Below are 20,157 nucleotides of genomic sequence, written 5' to 3' on the forward strand. Positions count from 1 at the left end.
GGAGGAAAAGGTAGGTTTGAAAGTTTGTGAAATACTTGGTACTCATTGCAAGCCAGTTTTCTGATCAAAATGGATTTTGCCTCTCACTGCAAGCCTGTGTTAACTGAGTTTGTGCAGATGATACATTTCCCTTTTTTAATTAAAAAAAATAGAGGATTACCCCAAAAATTCATCTCATTTCTGGGTGTTTCACCTGCTCCAGGCATCCGGGTCTCCTCCAGCTTTTTTGGCTACCAATGCTGGCACAAGCTACCAACGCCAGAGCTGAGCGCCGGCAGGGAGGGTGACATTCCTGGCTGCTTCTCCCTGCTCTCTGCATTTTTTCCACCATGTGCAAACACATTCCAGGAGTCACAGAGAAAGTGAAAAGGGAAGAAAATAGAGCTGTCTGGGTGCGTCCTGTGCCGGTCCCTGGCCAGCCACACGCCTTTCACTGGGTGAGGGCAAGTTCTACTGGGGCAGAGCACGGGGCTGAAGCTCAGTTGAGTCTTGGCTCTGAGAGGGGTCCTGGCAGCAGTGCTAGGCTGTAGAGGCAGGACATGAGATCATTCTTTGGATCTGCAGTTGACCTTGAAAGATCAGAAAGTCAGAAGTGGGTAAGAGTCAGAAGAGGACATATATTTTATTATCATAATTTTTTCTTTTTTTCCTTAGTGTTTTTGATGTCCTTGTTTGTAGCCTGGCAGCCTCGTGAACTTTTAATAGGAATTTATGAATGATTTTCTGAGGATAACACTTAAAAGACTGGCTAAGCTCTTGGAGGTCTTCTCCCTTAGAAATGTCTCAGAAAATGCTCCTCAGAAGGACCAAGTTATGGGGAAATCCTTAGTGGTCTTGTCCTTGTCTGTAGCAATTTTGCATGATCATCCCAGTTTCTTGATTATCCTTGTACACTCCATTGTAGAAACTGTCCAAGTGCAACATTTTTGATCAAGAATTACTGCATCCAGTGGTTTCAAAGGACCTCAAATCTTCTGGACACAGAGGTGAGAAGAAGCCTTGGTCACACTTCCAGCTCCCAGGCCCCCACTGGAGAGACTGTAGAGCAGATATGCCCTCTCCAACCCTTCCCCACCTTGCTCTGAGGGCACCTGCCTACTTCAGCAGGAGAGACTTGTCCCTCTATACAAAGGACAGTCCTCTGCTGCCTCTGTTACCACTGTCTGGAGTACAACTCATAGCTTGGGATAGGGCTGTCCATCTCCTTCTCAGCTGAAAAGAAAGAACGGGCAAATTACCAGACAAGCTACTTGATTCATGTAGGCGAAATAAAACCTCCTTCAGCAGCCATTCAGTCAGAAATCTGAGTGGCAAGTCCAACACTTCTACCTTTGGATCAGGTGGCCCTGCTGCCTCATACCTAAATACTGTGGGGACAACAAACTTTTATCCCTGTGAAGATCCATTCCCACCTGTAGCTCAGAGAGAAGCCTGTGCCTTAGCTCTGGTGCTCCAGTCCACATCAGCAGAACACACTGGGTGTCTTCTTACAGCAGCCCTGCTAACACTGCAAGGCAGAGCTGATGTACCCCATGGGCTTCCAGGACAGTGACCCAAGCAACTGCCAAGATCGGCTTGCCAGCACTTTGATGGGGAAAGGGCTCTGAATCTGAGGAAGTTGTATCCTTGCTGTGCTCTCTTTGGTTTCAGTAATAATTTCTACTTGAACACGCTCATGCACCATTCGGTTATTGTATAAAATACACGAATTTCTATGGATCCCCTTCCCCAGGCCTTCGTGGCAGCACTCAGGAATATCACAGTAGTGATAAAAAACTGTCAGCTTTCTAATTAAATGGGATCAGTTTAGAAAGTCCTTTGAGTTTTATGTTTCTACATCCAGAATGACAAAAGGACTGAAAACTGCCAACCACACCCAGAGCTGCATCAAAAGCAGCATGGCCAGGAGGGTGAGGGAGTTGATTCTGCCCCTCTAATCTGCTCTTGTGAAATCCCACCTGGAGCACTGTGTCCAGCCCTGGGGCCCCCAGCATAAGGAGGACATCCACCTTTGTAATACTTCCCACCCCCATGATTGCAAAAGCAGAGCCCAGGGAGGGAGGCAATCTCCACACAGGGAAGTGCAGAATCTGTTCCAGTAATCCCTACTGGGCAGGGGAAAATAGTGACCTTACTTTAAAGCTTACATTTTTATGTAAACACTGACTGATGTGTTTTTTTTACTTTTCCTTCAGGGAATTGATATGGGCTGAGAAAATTGCAGAAAGGTGAGAGGTGGTATTTTTTACTGGTATTTTTTCTGTCCTGCAGAGTCTGTCTTGTCTTTCATAAACAGGTGAGGAGGTGCCTGCGGTTGTGAACATGTTCTTCCTTTTTCTTCTTGGAAATCCACTCTCAGTTAGTCCGGAACATTAGATAAACTGGTGCTAATGAAATAAAAGGTTTTATTAGGTTACACAACGGTATGCAGTGACTTAGGGGACAAAGTCAAATATTTACTCAGGCTAACTTTAGGAAAGAAAACAGCTAAAGAGATCACAAGTGAAACAGCTGAAAATAAAAATTGCACCTGTCAGGTAGATTTGTAAATTAATTAGGGGGATAAATAATGTAAGGGTGTTATGTGGAGAGCAATTGATTTTTTTCCTACCTCTCTATTGCAAGCCTTTGCAGTTACCTCCAAACACCTGCTACATGATTAAACTTTGGATCAACTCTGCAAAGCTCTTCAGCATATGATTAAGACCAAGTGACTTCATGGGAATGTAACCATGTACTTAACCTGAAGTCCAATAGGTGCCTGAGGCCCAAAGGCCTGAGCACAGGACTTGGTGCTCAGAGCAACGCTCTTCTGATCAGGTCAAGAAAATTGCTTCAGAAGAGATTAACTGTGCTGTGGAATTGCTTATCTCCCCCCACAGACACCACAGTGGTCACCAGTTTGGAGACAGCTATCTGCAAACTGGAAACTGGGTTTGTTTGGGTTGGCATAGCTTTAAGTAACTAGAGATCCCAGTATGGCCTGAAATACTCTTAAATGCCACAGTCGCAGCAGAAGCAAAATAATTTGATGGGCACTTAACCAGCCAGGTACGTAGACACACTCCTGTCTGTGTTTGTCTGGACAGAATGTGTAGGCTGCAACCTTTCCCAGATGTTTTTGAGCAATATCATTCTCAGCATGTCTGGGATGTCATGAGACCTAAGCTCTGCAAGTGCCAGCCTGGAGCCCAGCTCATGAGCAGCCTGCTGCTCCATGCTCCTCATTCAACAGGTGCTTACAGTGACTGCAGCCACAGCAACGTGACTTTGTACAGCAAAAATGAGGCTGAGACCCTCTAAATACATCTGTCTCCTCCATCTGAAAAGCTCAACAGCCAGTGCAAACCCCAAATTCCTGAATAGAGATGACTTTACATGATTTAGTAGGCATCATTTCTCCCATCCCCTGAAGTCATATTTTCTTACCGGGCAAGTACACGCTTCTGAGAAAAGAGAATGGACAAGCACCAGCATTTCTGAGATTGATTTTGCTGATTTTATGGTTGCAGAAATGCAGTGGATTTAAAATGTGCTGTTTGGGTACTGAGATTTACAGAAGCAGAAAGTTTTTCGCTTCCCAAGTACACTTACCCTGGGTGTATTTTCTGTAGTCATGATGTTCTTGGTCTAGAAAAGTTGCTACAAGTGTTATCTAAGTGGAAACCAGAATTGGCTCAGAGCTCTGTTGCAAGTGACTGAAGTGGGTGGAGTGGCAGAAGGGGAAGCATGGGACTACCTGATTTTTTCATAGTTTATTTTTCCATTGAGTTCCCAAAGCTGTAGAAACTTATGCACACAGTTCAGCATACAAGTAATCCTACTGCATGTATATATTTCAAATTCAGCAGGTGAATTCAAAGGAAGGGGACATGTGCATACGTATGTTCTCGTGACCTCCATCCCACAGGCGTGTGAAAGGCTGCAGCTCGTTTGAGGTTTGGTCTCTCAGCAGAGGCACAATCTTGGAATAACCTCTAAGAGTGTACCATCACATCTGAGTTTTTTCTGGGTGCAACTGGAGACAGAGAAATAACATTGTTCTGGTCAATTGCTGAATCCAACAAATGTGCTTAGAAGAAAACTCCCAATCCAGCTCTCTCCATAGAGAAAGCTGCTGGCAGATTGAGTTTTTAACAAAACAGTGGGAAAAAAAAATCTTTCTTTCTGCATTTTGGTGTGTTAAAAATACAAGCAAAATTTTATATATGTATACTGGCCAGTGTTTACACTTTCAGAGAATCTCCCATTAACCTCAGTTAAAACTAATCTGTTCACTGCATTTTTGATCCCCTCCTAAAAGGAAAAAGAGACTAATTACATAATAAATTGTGTAACTTGGATATTGATGCTGCTTGGTGTTATAAGAGCACAGAACATGGAAATCCTCAGGTACAGTTATTTTCCATTTATCTGTTTTATAAAACATACTTTTTAATAGTCCATATATATAAAGCTTAATCTTCACTTTTTGTCCTGGTTTCTGCTATGCAAAATGGAAATACATTCAGTGCTGTGAATTTAGATCCACATTTTTATACGAAGCCCATTCTTTCTAGTTTCAAGACATAATAGAGAACATTTGCAACTTCTTTATGACTCTCCTATATACACATTGTTATTTTAGAGTCAAGCTGCTAAATACGTTGCCTGTGACTGATTCCTTGTGAAAAGTCTTAACTGCAGCAATGATCACAAGCAGGTTTTGGTCCAAAAAGTGCGACAGAGAAAGAAAGTAGGAGAAAACAACATGTGCAGTGTACACTTTGAGTGCAACAGAGCAAGGGTTGACTTAAATATTTTAATCAGAAGGTCAAAAGCAAGTTGGTTTGGCAGATTGTATCATGTTGCCTGTAGATCCCAGCTCCTGAGAACAGGAAACCCTAAAATCACAAGTCAGTAAAGAAGACATTCAGTAGGATCAGAGGAAGTGTGAGGGACAGGAGCAAGGAAAGATAGGGTTTGCAGAAAGACATGACATGGAAAATGCTCACCAGAGGCAGAGATTACTTGAGGCAGAAATTAAGATACAAGTGGCCCAGAAAATAAGACAGGAAGCTGCTCTAGACCTTCATGGCAGAGTGAAAAGTCAGAGGAAAGTCTGGCAAGCTCAGATAAAGGAGGTGGTTGTGGCCTGGGCGATGGGGACTGGGACTGTGCAGAGGCTGCAGGGACACAGGGAAGGAGGGAAAGGTATTTCTGCAGATAGGGGGGCACTTCTTCTTCCATGGTTTCAGAGAGGTGGGGAGGGGGAGTGAGCAGCAAGATCAGAGGGTACTCACTGAGCAATGAAACAGAGAGGAGGAATTAACGGGGAGCTAATCATCATTCCGGAGTGAAGGATCCTGCCATGAGTTAGAAATGACAGGCAAGAATAAAGGCTTTTCAGGTTTCAGGTAATAACAGTTCAGACAGGCCCATCTGTGTCAGAAACATCAATACAGTGTGTTACAGATGTTCACATGCCAGGCACAAACAAACAAATCCCCCTTCATTTAGAAAACACCAGAGTCACCTTTCCGTAAGCCTCCAAGCTACACAGCTGGCACGATCCTTGTTCCAGTCTGCAGTGCCATAGGCTGTATGATACAGCCTGCAGGTGATGGAGACAGGTGGGCCTGTGCCTGTCCCTTGTCCCTGTGCAGAAGGTGGAGGGACTCTGGAACTCTGCCAGTGGGACCCTTTCTGCTTTTGGCACCGGCACTAGAAGTCAGCGAGCTCCGTGGGAAGAGAAAGGGAAGTGAGAAGAACAGATGGAAATTGCCCTGCCTGAGCCCCAGCAGTCCTGATGCCACTGTTTGCTTGTGGTGTGGAGCTGTTTGCTTGGAGCAGGGGGACAAGCAGAGGAGAGGTTTGCAGAGCAAAGCAGGAAATCTGGGTTTCTTTCGTGGTTGTCACCACTGGTGGGGAAGCCACTTAATCTCTGCGCTTCCGTTCCCCCGTTCTGGGTGTGGACACCCGACTGGAGTCAGGAATAGGCACCGGCCCTGGCGGGGTGGGAGGAGCCTGAACACACGTGTGTGTGTTCTCTGCTGCATATTCACATCCAAAACCACAGCTCTGAATAAGCAGATATTTTATTACCCTCATGCTGGCAGTCCAATCTGAATCTTTCCACTCTCTTTGTGCCCTGTTATCCGGCTATAAGCTGCAGAAGGATGGCAAGGAGGAGGCTCTGCTTGCCCCCCCCTTGGGTATCCCCTTGCATCTTCTTGCAGCAGGAGATTAAATATGCTTACCTCCCCTTCTTACTCTGCCTCTCCAGCAGTGTTGTGTAGATGGATGCCAGATCTCTGCCCTCATCTGAAACACCGTTTAGCAAAGATTACGAGGTAGTAAAGTGGTAAGAATAGTTGTATACTTAAATACTAAGAGAGGTCTTAAAGCCAGAAAAAACAGCCTAGCATCAAGTTCTTCAGATGGTAGCTTGGGACTAAAACATGTATATGTGCCTGTGGAGGACAATCCCAGGGTTATAAACACCTACAGGACCACAGTTCTAGCCCTGCCTAGGACGTGACCCAAAGTAATTGCAGCTTTAAGGCCTTGCTTACATTTTTGCTGCTGTTCATGTTTATTGAAAGAAATTACTTCTTCATTTTCTACCTAGCAAGATTAAAGTTTTCACTGAGAGCTGTATCTGATGGCTAAATAACTATTTCTTGTACAGTAGAGGCAGAACTGGCTTTTTCCAGCTCCTGATACTGCTGGTTCATCCTACAAAGACGTTGTGAAGCTAGTCATGGGGAGCAGAAACGGGGAATGGGAGTAGAGATGGCACAGATATTTACTCTTGCCTAGGTTGTCCTATAAATCCTTAAGATCTTCTACCTAATACCTGAAGATTTGTTTTATATTATACACCCTTTTCCTATTTTCTTCTATTCTTCTGCCCTTATCTTTTCTATATCAGAATTACCTGACTCTCTTTATCTTGTCACTTTGACTCCCTTCTTTTGTTGCTAATGCAGTTTCCCTCTTTTACCTCACTTCCCTTGTAAAGTCTCATTGCCTTTGTGCTTTTTTTCCAGGAGCATCATCTTCTGTCACAAACTGCAGATTGTATCTTTTAGCCTTCTCCCATACTGGTTGATTTTAATCCTTAGTCCTAGTCACTAGTGACTAATTGGATTGCTTTCATAAAATCATAGGCATTTGCACTAGGAATTTACCCTGTGGTAATCTGAATTTGTTGTTACAAAATCTGAGTCTGTTTTTACTACTTCCAATCAGTTACTTTTCACTGTGAAAAATCAGGTTCAGGGTGGGTTTTCCTCTAAGTTCTTTATTTTGAAGACCATTAAGGAGTATTCTCTAAAAAAGGGGATTAATTTTTTAGCCTTTCCCTTGGTTTGTTTTTGTTTCTGGGGTTTTTTTGGATTTTTTTTTTTTGTTGTTTGTTTGTTTGATTTGTTTGTTTGCTTCTTTTAACAGCCATGAAACCTAGAAGAGAAGGTTTTGAGTTAATTTCCCTCTCTTCCTGCATCCTGCAGTTGCTCAAGCCCTTTCTCCTGTTACCTATCTCTTGGCTCCTTGCCCCCGGAGCTGCCTGGGATTTCTTTACCACATGGCACTGTAGCAGGTAGTGCATTCCCTAAGGCCTCAATATCAAATCTCTAATTGCTCTAAGCACCATGTTCTTCCTGTGCTCACTAGGCTGTAAATTCACTTTTCAGTGGCTCTTCTATTTCTTCTTCAGTATTGCTTTTACTTACAGATCTTTTAGAAAATTAATGACCTTCTCAGGCTTTCTGTACTTGTTTTGGTGGGGATCTTTATTTTCTTTTGGTTGGTTGTTTTGTTTTTAATAGGTAGAGCCTACGTCTCACACTGGTGGAAACAGCCATGCTGTAAAACCTTGGTGCACCCTTGGATCTCATGCAGCTGAATGTGTGTGTTCTCCACATCTGAAGGAGGATACAGTAGAATGAAAAAAGATACAGGGAATGGCAATTAAAAGGATGAGGAGAATGGAGCAAACTGCTTATAAAGAGAAACTGAAAAGGCCAGATCGCCTCAATTTGGAGAAGAGAAGGCTGAGGAAAGATATGACAGAAGCTTACAAAACACAAAGATGATAGTAAGGGGAATAAAAAGCTATTGTTCACCTGATCCATCAATAGCAGAAGCGTGGGCACTCAGTGAAATATGAATGAATTTATAACAGAGAGTAGCAAGAAAAAATTTTACATGGCAATTAGAGAAATTTGGGAACTTGTTTCCACTGGAGGTTGTTTGCATCTGGACCACCAGATGCAAAGGGACTGGAGAAAAACATCATGAACAACAGGTTGATAAACAGATCCTAAAGAAAAGAACCCAGGATGTACCCTCTAACCTCCATAATCCTACAATTGCTGTGTAGGGCACTACAAGGACAGTGGGCCTTGGGTGGCACCAAGACTTGTGTGCTGTCCCCAGAGAGCCAGGACATACAGACACTGATCTGATCTGATCTGACCTGGGAGGGCATTTCCTGCACTCTGCTGCCTTTCCTGTTTATTGCTAGAGATCATTAAACAACTAGAATAGCACCACGTAGAGGGAAGAAAGAAGAGCAGGAGCATGGCCTTTTGGGGTGGATGAATGTTCAGAGGCTGGCAGAGTTAATAGGAGTTAGGAAAATTTCAGAGGGCTCAGGTGAGACTGAGACACTGGGATGCTCAGCAGGAGGAGGCAGAGGGAAGATGTGATGGTCAGAGACTGCAGCCTCACTCCAGCAAATGCCAGGGGCAAACGGGTCTTCTTCTGCACCAAGCTACCTTGTGAGATAAAAATTGCAAGAGAGGAAAAACTGATTTGTAGTTTTGCCCTGCTGCAACTCATTGTGGGTTGCAGTGATAATGAAAATAATCCAGAAAGGAAGTATGTGGTGCTCCTGCAAACTGTTAAGAAATAGACTTGCGGTGTGTTAAAGAGAAAGTTTGTTGCACCAAAAGGATACTTTGTGATTAAAGCCAGTTTCTGGTTTTACCCAGCCTTCCTGTACAAGCTGATGAGGGCTGCTCACCTCCTTTGATGTTGAATTTCTGCCCCTGGAGTGCAGAAAATACAAAGCAGGGAGGAGTGGCTGATACACAGAGGACTGTGCTGCTGTCCAGAGGACTGTAGAAATGGGCTGGCAGGAACATCCAGTTCAAAAAGGAAATGCAAAGTCCTGCACCAGTACGAGCTTGAAGCTGACCAACTGGAAAGAAGCATGACAGAAAAGGACCTGGGAATCCTGATGGACACCAAGCTGAGCACGAGTCAACAGTGTGTCCTTGGGGCAAAAAGGCCAATGCTATCCCATGCTGTATTAGAACAAAGTATTCCCAGCAGGATGAGGCAGGTGACCTTTCTCTCCTCAGCACTGGTGACACCATAGCTGAAGTGCTGGGTTCAGGTGGGGGCTCTCTGGTACTAGAGAGACACAGACATACTGGGTTGAATCCTGGGAAGGAACAGAGAGAGGATAATGGGACTCGAGCAGCTGACATGCATGGAGAGGCTCAATCTGTAATTTTTAAAAATAATATTTGTTGCCCATGGTCTTTAACCTTGTCTACCCAAACTGGGAGCAGTTACAGCCAGGGACCATCCCTTTGTATCTAGTGCCTGAGAAAATTGATTTAACTGAGCATTTAATGCTATTCTATAAGCACTTTTTCCTTTGAAAGGATGTGCTGTAATGTCAGAGTATGGAAATCCAGTAAATACATCCACTGATATTATAAGGTGGGAAAATCATAAGTGAGCGAGAGAAGCGTTTTCCTGTTATGTATAATCAAGCTGTGGGAAGCACAGAAGTGGCCTCACCCAGCATCTCAACAAGATTTAAAACACCACTGAGCACATGCAAGGTGAATATCAGAAGTTCATCATGGTGAATAAACATTGTGCAAGACATAACACACTCCATGTTTAGAAAATCTCCAACCCATAGTGGGGATGGGGGCCTTGTGTGAAGGTGGACCTCTTACCACTCCCCTTTGTGAAATCCTGACCACCCTGCTTGGCCCTCCTCCCAGACAACTATAAGCAGGAGGGGAGTCATCTCAACTTTAGATCTGGTTCAGGATGGCAAATTTGCAACTCCAGTTTATTTGCAACACACGGACGTTAAAACATATAAGTATATAATTAGTAACCAATGGATAATCTTTTAAATAACAGATTTTGTGTGTAAACCTCTTCCCATTGTCAGCATTTCTGCATGATTCCTGTTTACCTTTTGCTGGGGAGTAATTTCACAATCAGCTTCAGCTAGTCCATCTTCCAGAAACCCAAACTGAAGCTTAAAATAAAATTGACTTATAAAAAGAACTCCAAAATATGCACAACATAGGAAAAAAAGGAGGGAAAGGTTTGCCTTGAACCCTGATAAAGAGCTGAAGTGTAATACTGCCCTGGTCCCTATTTACCCAGTGCAACAGGCAGCTGTGTTTGGTCCAGCCAAGTGAAAACAGCAGCAAAATGTTCCTGTTTATATTGGGACTCCTTTAAATCTGTTTTGGCGGCTGCTTGCTTAGCTCTAATTTATCAAAAATGAGACACCGGGAAAGAGTGGTTCCATTTTAAAACCTTGAGGCAGGGATTTTTGCTGGCATCAGTGGTGCTGAGCAAAGTTGTCCAAAAAGCTGTCCAAGGCTCAGCCAGAGCCAGGCACTGCTGATCTCTGCACACCGAATCTGCGGGAATTTGGGAGGTGAAAGGCTGGACACAAGCCAGAGGTTGTACAAACAGGACACTTGACTCCTGTTTTGTGGCAGATGCTTGTGCCAGCATCTTTCTCTCCTACAGAAATCTTCCATCTGCCTGTGTTACTTAAGACCCACATACTTAAGAGCCAGACTGGTCCCAGCAAGAAGTCCCTTCACCAGTGGCTCCTTCTGGAGCATTTCTATTGTCTAAAGTGGATGGTGTCTTTTTAAATGCAGTCCCAGCCCTCATGCAGGCAGGAAAAAAAATCAGACAAACAAACAAACAAAACCTCCTCAAATCCTTTTTTCTTACTATTTGACCTGTCAGAACTTCAGCGCTGGAGAAACTGGATACCTTTCATTTCAGCAAGGGGAGGGGAGGCACTTTTATCACCTTTTCACATAATGTCTGAGGATAAATTTAAAAAAATGAAAAATGAAAAGAAGTGTCGGATTATGATAGTCTTCTGAAACTTTTGAAACATTTTCAGATTAAAGATTTTCTTGGAAACTGATGACACCCTCTCATTTTACCCAAGATTGTAAAATATGGCCTGAAATGCACTGTGGTTGGACAACAGAGAAAGAGATCCCCACCCCAGGATGTCACTATTGAGTGCACCCTCACACATTTGCAGGTGACACCAAGCTGACCGGTAAAGCTGACACACTGAAGGACAGGATGTCATCCAGAGGGATCTGGACAAGCTCAAAAAGTGGCCCCATGGGAACCTCATGAGGTTCAACAAGGCCAAGTGCAAGGTGCTGCACGTGGATTGGGGCAACCTCCAGCATCTACACAGGCTGGGGGATGAACAGATGGAGAGCAGCCCTGCCCAGAAGGACTTGGGGGTGCTGGTGGGTGAGAGGCTGGACATGACCCAGCCATGGGCACTCACAGCCCAGAAAGCCAAACGTGCCCTGGGCTGCATCCCAAGCAGCGTGGGCAGCAGGGTGAGGGAGGGGATTCTGCTCCTCCGCTCCACTCTGAGACCCCACCTGCAGTGCTGCATCCAGCTGTGGGGTCCCCAGCACAGGGAGGACATGGACCTGTTGGAGCAAGTCCAGAGGAGGGCCATGATGATTAGAGGAATGGAGCACCTCTCCTATGGAGAGGGCTGAGAGAATTGGGGTTGATTAGCCTGGGAAAAAGAACATTTTGGGGGGACCTAATTGTGACCTTTCAGTACGTGGAGGGACCTTACAAGAAAGGAAGGGGACTTTTCACAAGAGCATTTAGTGACAGAACAAGGGGGAATGGTTTCAAACTGAAAGAGAGTAGGTTTAGGTATTAGGAAAAAATTCTTTACTGTGAGGGCGGTGAGCATTGGAACAGTTTGCTCCGTGAAATTTTGGGTGTCCCATCCCTGGAGGTGTTCAAGACCAGGTTTGGATGGAACCTATGGCAGGGGGCTTGGAACTAAATGATCTTTAAGGTCACTTCCAACTCAGTCCATTCTATGATTCTGTGACTCTGTGACTGACCTTTAACCTGCAGTTTGTGGGAGCCAGGACTGCATATATTTGTTGGGGTAAAGTTTCTAGCTAGCCTTAGCACTTTCAGTCAGTCTCTTTTGTATCTGCACTGTTGATTCTTGCTGGGATAGTCAGCCACAGTTGTGCATAGCATTGTGATTGCTACCTGTGTGACCCCTGTGATTTCAGATTATCTGAAGAGCACTGTGCTGTTGAGATACTGCTCAAAAATGCAAATATGCACTGTGGGAATGCCCAGAAAAGATGGTTTCCCATCTGACTTCTATTTTTGCAAAGGAAGATAAACATTAAACAGTGGAAAGAACAAAAACATGATGGGAGTTAAGAGTGTGAGGCAACAGGAGAAGATAGAAAAGTTCTTCAGATGAAGGTTTTTGCAAAACAACAAGTACACTTGCCTTGAAAGTCACAGACATTGTTTTCATATGACAATAACTCACACAGAGGCCTCAGGCTCAACGTAATCTTACAAGGTATTTTTAGACGAGGGTGGCTATTGCTGCTATCAGTGTCTAACCTCAACTATCCTTAGTCTGCCAATTCCTTGCTTACCTTTTAAATCTCTTGCCTTATCCTTCAATAAAAGCTCAGATTGCTGTGTCTTCTGTGTATGAGCAGATTTCCCCCAACTAGAGGAGTGGAGGATTGGTGCAGTCTGTAAAGTAAGTCCGTGAGCTCAAAGCAAGGCTTAGACAGCACCAATACATATAAACCTAGAGGTGAAAGACAGAAGTTTGAAGACCATTTAGAAGGCATAACTATAAAAAGGTGTACAATTCTCTTCCTCTTCCCCTTCTTCCTCTTCTTCTTCTTCTTCTTCTTTGCTCTTTTTGTATCATTCAGACAATGTGGATTTTTCCAATGAGATGTTTTAGCTATAAGTTGTGAAGTTAAGTCTATCACTATCTTCAAATGGTTGAGAGCTTCAGCCATGAAGGGTTGTGGTCACCTAAAAGCTACTTTGCAAAGCACTCTTGGTACAACAAAACCATCATGGTAATAAAAAGAAAAAAAGGGATTCAAATCTGAGACAACTTCAATACAAAAATTCTGCACTTGGAAGTAATTTCCAGCAATGCAATGATGCTCATTTACAGGGATGGGACTGGGGTCCAAAAGAGAACTAACAGACTAAACAGCTTGCTCAGTGGGGCTAAGCCCTTACCCAAAGTGAAGGGAAGAGAGGGGGCAGTGTGGCAACAGGAGGTCTAAGCAGGCCCGCAGCAAGCCAGTCTTTAGAGCAGCCTGGAACATTAGTCATTGTGTGGCTGAAGCCATTTCAGCTATAAAAGATGCCACCAAACTGGCAAATGCTGACAAATAGCTGATAACATCTTTTATCTTACACTGCCTGAGTCATCCTCATTACAATTAACACAGCAGCTTGTAAATTAGGGGTGTAATTGCCTTAACATCCCAATAGTCAAGAAAGAGAAGAAAAAATCTCCCAAATTAACCCCAGTTCCTGGAGGTGTGTCTCTTTCTCATGGAGTGTTCATCTACACTCATGATTCAGCTACCCCTTTTTGGTGTCCAAACTTAAGTAGCGAAAATTGGTTTGGAGGCCATTCTCCAAGAAGTCAGAAGGCAGCAGTGATGGAGCAGGGTCTGTGTCACAGAGGCATGAGTGTGCAAGAAAGGTGACCAAGGCATTGAAATGAGGAGCTGTGTCTGCAGCAAGGGCATGCCTTCTACTGACACCGTATTTCCCAGCAGATCTCCTCTCCAGTGTCTTCAAGGTTTATACAGTCCTCCCCAGCCACGTTATCCAAGTGTCTTCCAGAGGACACTGGTGACAGGAATGCCTTCTGCCACAACAGGCTCTTTCAGTTTCACCCATAACCTCAAAGGCAGTTTATTTCAAGTGCCCAGCATGTGCATTGCAATGATGAGTAAATTCGTGCCTTTTCTCCTTAGAGATGGAGCCAGTGCCTAGGTCCAGCACTATGGATCAGAGAGAGCCTTCAGAGGGTAATCCAGTGACCCCAGCTAATAAAACACAGGGTGTGCATCAGTCCTGCTGCTGAGTGCCTCTTCCTCCCTCTTTGCTCACCTCCTACTGTCAGGAATGTTGATGCATTTTCTGTACAACCATCCAGCTCTTTCAGACCAGAAAAGAGCCTGCTCTTCCCTTCGAGGCTCTGGAGAACTGCTGCCAAGAAAAAGTAGAGGAGAGATGTGTCTGGTGCTGCAGTGAGCTATGAAGACAAGGATAGCTTACCTCTCCTTTCTGAGAAAATTGGGGCATCACATTCCCTCTTTAATCCCAGAGCTTTGTGGTATCCTTCTTGATTTCCATAATATTTCAAAATGTTTGAGGGGTTTTGGGGATAGCTTGGAATGGATACATTTTTGTACTCTTCCTTAGGTAAGTGTCACTGCATCAGAAACAGGATCTCTGGGCTGCACAGGTCTGTCAATTCTTATCTTCTTAACATGCTCATATTTATTTCTATGCCAATATTTCCCACTCGATGAAAGAGCTTTTCAGAATTTTACTCTAATATATTCACAGGCAAAAAACATATCTACTGTCTGTCTTTGATTTGTAAGACTAAACAAGCTGACAGCTTTCTCTGTCCGTTCATAGAAAAGGTCTCTTTTCCCTCAAGCATCCCAGTGAGAACTCTGCTTAGAGAAGCCAAGGAATTCCTATGATATGCATAGAAAATTACCAGGCATGAAACATTTCTGAAAAATACTGTGGTTTAAGGCATTCTATAATCAGCATTTTTTACTTTTCCTTCTTAACACATCAAGGTTATCTATTAAAATGGACAGCTGTCCTAATAATACAATTCAAATTCTTAAAATGAAATTTCAAGAAATAGAAAATTCATAAAATAATTGTAACATTTTTTAAAATCTAAACATTTTCAGTAGAAGAATTTTGATATAATACACAACCTTATGTTACAAGTCAAAATATCATTAGTAGTTTCAATGATGCTTTAAATTAATCTGATTTATACATGTGTTACTTAATATCTCTAAGCAATATTTGCCTCATTTCATATAGATTTCAGGTTGCTTTTGTCAGTTTATATATAGTAGCTAACTCCTTAACACATTTGTGAATGTGATTAATTTATTTTTAGTTGTTTATGGCAAGTTAATATGTTTCTATAAGTAGCAATGATGGTAAAATTCTCCCAAAGCATGGCAGCTACAGATGCAAGCATTATAAAGACTAAATAGTGTGTATCATCTTATAAATTTGTCCTTGAGATAATACAAAATGAGGCACAGTCAGTTAAGATATTAATCCTGTATGTTTAAAGCCCCTGACAATGAAACTATTTTATAAAATAGCTTTTAAGGCAGTTATAAGAGCGGTTCTGTCTCCATTAACACCCACACACACATTAAGCAAGCCTCCATTTCACTTTGATAATTTTAGAACTGGATGGCTCTGTTATGAAGCTGAGAAAGCAACAAACTCTGTGTTCCTTTTGTGCTGCCTGCAAAATGGGGGAGATGATCTCCAAAACCGGGTGGGTACACCTTACACAAAAGCGAGACACGGACAGCAGGGCTTGCACCCAGGTGATGCCTCCGTGCCTCCCGGGGAGCTGTCCTCATTTTACAAGGGACCATCATGGCTGGGACCCTGTGCTAACATTTTGCAAACCTTTAATGTCACAAAACTGGTCTGTTCACGACAGAGGTGTGACTGGGCACAAAACTGCATGTCAAAGGCTGCATTGCATCCTGGAGGGTGTATGTATGTATATATATATATGTATATATGCACAGTCACATCTGCTTTAGCACGGCGCTTCAGTGAGGCACTTAAACCCAAAACGATGGTCTGAAGAGGCAGGGAAAGGCTGTGGGGAAAGGCAGACCTGAGGCAGACCTCGGCAGGATGTGGCTACAGCAGGTACTGCGAATGATTTCCCTGCTTTCTCAGCCTTGCCTGCTCTCACAAAGCAGCTGTGCTGCTACCGCGGATCCTCCCGTTTGCGGCTCTAGAGCTGGGATGCTGTAAATACAGCTTAGGTGAGCTCCTAACTCCCAGCGGAGCTCGAGCAGGAACTAGATCTTCAGATTTATCTCCCTCTGTCCCTCTCCCCCCTCCCTCCCTCTCTCCTCTCCCCCTTCTCCTTTGTGCTTTCAGCTCATTAACTCACTGATTTCAAGCTTGGTCCCAGCAGATTCTCTCAGAGGCAGAGCAGTAGCTGAGCTGCACAAACATATTTGTGTGTTATTATCTAAAAGGAATTGCTGCTGATTGATTGCCAGGAGGGCAAACTAAGAGACAACAAATTCTCCCCTGCTTTCTCTTCCTCCCCTCCTTCCGCCACCCCTTCTTTTGGGCAGTAAGAGGGAAATAGCTTGTGCCACTCAAGGAGAATAAGGCACCAATATGGGTAACGAAAATACACACGATTCAGTGATGTAAGATGAAAAGCTTAGGCACAGAAGCACTCAGGCTTAGGGGGAAAGCCCAGCTCACAGCTCATGGGCATTCAGAAGAGATCCTCAGCTGCTGCAGTTGATGCTGTCTGGTTTCATTCACTTGCAAGTGTTGCTCTGGCAGGAGACAGACTGGTGCCAGAGCAGCGTGGCTGTGAGCAGGTGACCCAAGGGGGTCTGTGCCCTGTGCATTGCTGCCAGACCCCCTGGCAGCCCTCTGCTCCTTTCATGCCCATCGTGAGGAGGGCTATCTGGAGAAACTATCATGCATCGATGCCTGTGTCCATCTCAGAGTTTGTAGTGACAAAAACAGCAGGATGACGACTTCAGAGAAATACCCCCCAACAATGCTAGAGCTGCTGGGTACACAGAGCAACTCGGGTTTTTTCAGTTAGTGGTTCAGGTGCTCTTGAAGCCCCGTGTTGACCCTAGTCTGACATTTTCCTCCATGTCAGGATGAGATCCCACTGTCAGGAGAAGCTCCAGCATAACCACAGCGCTGAGGAGGAGTCACATCTCTAGAGCATTAGCTGGCACAAAAGCCATCCCAAGGCAAAGCAGAAGAGCTACTGGTTACCACTGGTTCTGCTGGTTTTCGTGCTGGTGTCAGCCAAATCTCTTCAGGATGGCACAAGGGGGATGGGTGCAGAGGGGAATAACTTTGCTTCACCAGAGGCTGGAAGGAGAGCACAGTACAGCAGGGTGGGAATCAGGTGTGGAAGCTCAGCAGAGCAAGTAAGTTAGCATCCTGTCCCCAGTGTGAGAAGTGTTCCCATGCTGCTTACAAAGACAATGGTAAAAATGGAGAAAATGGGTATTTCTGGGCCACCACCCCGTGCAGGGATGGATGGAGGGTGGCCAGCTCTGAAGGAAACCCCGCAGCACCAGCGGCTGCCTCTGAGCGGACGAAGCCCCTATCGATGTGGCCCATGCTCTGCCCTCTTGGGCATAATTACTTAGACTATTCACTTCCTAATGTTTGCTTTAGAGTAACAGATAGATGCACCACATGATATTTACTTGCATTTTGCCTTGGTGCCAAGTACTACTACCCTGTATTCTCTGTGTTGAAATGTAACAGGGGACACCACCTGCTTGCTGAAGTTTTTTCTCCCAGTGCACAAGACAGAAAAAGAGCCAGATTTTTTTCTGCAGTGTTACACACAGGAGGATGAGCAAACCCCCATCCATGGAGGGTTGCACTGCAGCAACTCTTAAGCACATCCGCTTTACAGCAGCATGTGTTTAAATTATTTGCTAAATCAGGGCCTTCAAACGGAGCCAAATACATTTCGGGAAAAAGGTCCCAGTGCCAGCAATTAGACAGGGACTAGCCAGGTCCAAATTTTTTGCCTTAATTATAGGAAGGTATTTTATCTACTAGTGCATTCTTTCAAGTCATACATATAACTCTTCCACAAGTAATCCAGGAGGTCAAAAAAACATTTTGCAAAGCTTCCAAGATGCCAAGGCACAATAAGAGGAAACAATTATTTTTTCCATTAAATGACAAAAACAGAAAGAAGGGTGCCACTTCTATGGAAATCACATTGGCTCCCCTGCTCCTCTGAGGCTCTTCTAGGAAACCGGACTGGGTTCCTTTGGTTCCCTTTGAAGAGGACAATGTCACTGAATTTCAAGCCATTCATTTGCAGAGACCAAAGACAAATATTTTCCTGAACTTTGACTACCTGAATCAGGGAAAAAAAATGTTTATAAACAGACACTGATGTTATTGATGACATACCTGGCTGAAATCACAAAGGCTTATCAGTATTCAGGGGCTTCTGAAGTAGGGTTTGTAAATGTCTAATATGTGTGTAAGTGAGCTATTTCCTGTAAATCAATGTACCTTACTTTTGACTTCAGCTTAATAGCAAACATACCCTCCAAAACAAATGACACAATCATCGCTTTATCTCTACATGAATGCTGTCCTATACCATTCTGCTCTTTTGTCTTTTTCTTTCAGCAGAAAATTTGTACTCGTCATAAGCTTCAATTAAGGTAAATGAACACTATAAATCTGGAATCCCTGAATGTATAATCAGCAAACAAAGGCTGGTTTCTTGGATGTTTTTATTAAGAGGATGTACCTTAATGAATAGATAGCAACAAATGCTAGAGATGACAACATCATGGCAAAGTGGGGACTTGCTTTATATAGTTTTAAGAGTGCCTATTCTGATCATTTAAGAGACCAGAAGAATAACATGGAGCAAACACACTGGTTCAGAGATCAAGGAAGAAAACCAACCCAATTTCATTTTGTCCTTCAGACCACAGAAGATAGATGGGTAGAGTTTCTGTATTCTGGATTTCTGGTATTAGCAACATTTTCATGGCCAGTCGCCCCCACCAAGTGATGTAAACAGACAGTATCTTGAACTGGTTGAAGTCCAGCCAGTTTATCATACCTTCATGTGCCCTTGTTTATTTTTAAGAGCTGCCATGTGGAAAGCACACCATTAGCCAAGCAGCAGAAGCTAATTGAACTGGTTCTCACACCACTGGTGAGCCTGGTCCACAGCTCCATCCTGCCCTTTCTCTCCAAGCCAGTACCAGGGTCTAACACACATAATTTGTCCTACAGAGCTTCTGGAGTAGACTTGCTTTGTCATTTTTCAGGCACCAAGTTGGCGAAAGGCAGTTTGTCTGTCTCTTTTATGGCTCACAGGGAGCCCAGCTGAATTGCCATAAAGTGGGAACCTCCACTGCCATGAGCTTTCCCTGTTCTATGAGCCCAAGGTAAGCAAGCAGCCCGGCCTTGCTCCCCCAGGGCCATTGGCACGTCACAGGGTCCCTTGGGGGCTGGCCCTTGGGCCCTGCTCACTGTCACGTGCACTGGGCGATGCAGGTAAATATCTGATGTGGTGCTCTTTGGACATGGGCTGTTTGCCAACCTTCAGAAAAGATTGAGGCTCTCATTTCACAACTGAAGGGGGGGAAAGCTAAAACATTTGGGAGCTGGCCCTGTTTGAGTACACACATCTCTCTTGCTAAATGGGATGTCTAAATTGCTAAGTCTTCAGCAGTGTTTTCATCAGTAACGTAGCGTTACAGAGAAAGCTCTTACACAGAGCAAAAGACAAAAAACTCACCCCAACAAACAGTCAGGGCTTGAGATCACTTTGAGATTCATTACTTTTAAATTATCTTCTCAAATTGAAAATGGCTGCCCAGAGAGAGGGAGGAAATAGCCTGGACCATCTCACATATCTACAGCACTAACCAGGCAGAGCAGAAGCTAAACCAGACCTCTCTGAGCAGATGTGTATGGAACATTTCTGCCAGCACTGCTTGCCTGTGTGGATTCTCTAATGTCCAGACAAGAATGAGTTTATCAGCCATCAGCTCCCTTCATGATAATTCTCATCAAAAGGGAAGAATTAAACCACTGGATTCACACATTACGGGGATAGGAGAGACACACATATGCCTGTAAATTTTCTAAGATTATGTATTAACCTTAGGAAACAAGAGTTATTTATCTGCTAGAGCAGAAGGTGGTACAGCAGCTGTTCCTAAAATCAGAAGTGCTTACTGAAAAACCCAGCAG

The sequence above is a fragment of the Corvus cornix genome, chromosome 1, assembly GCF_000738735.6.
Source record: "Corvus cornix cornix isolate S_Up_H32 chromosome 1, ASM73873v5, whole genome shotgun sequence".
NCBI classification, from domain to species: Eukaryota; Metazoa; Chordata; class Aves; order Passeriformes; family Corvidae; genus Corvus; species Corvus cornix.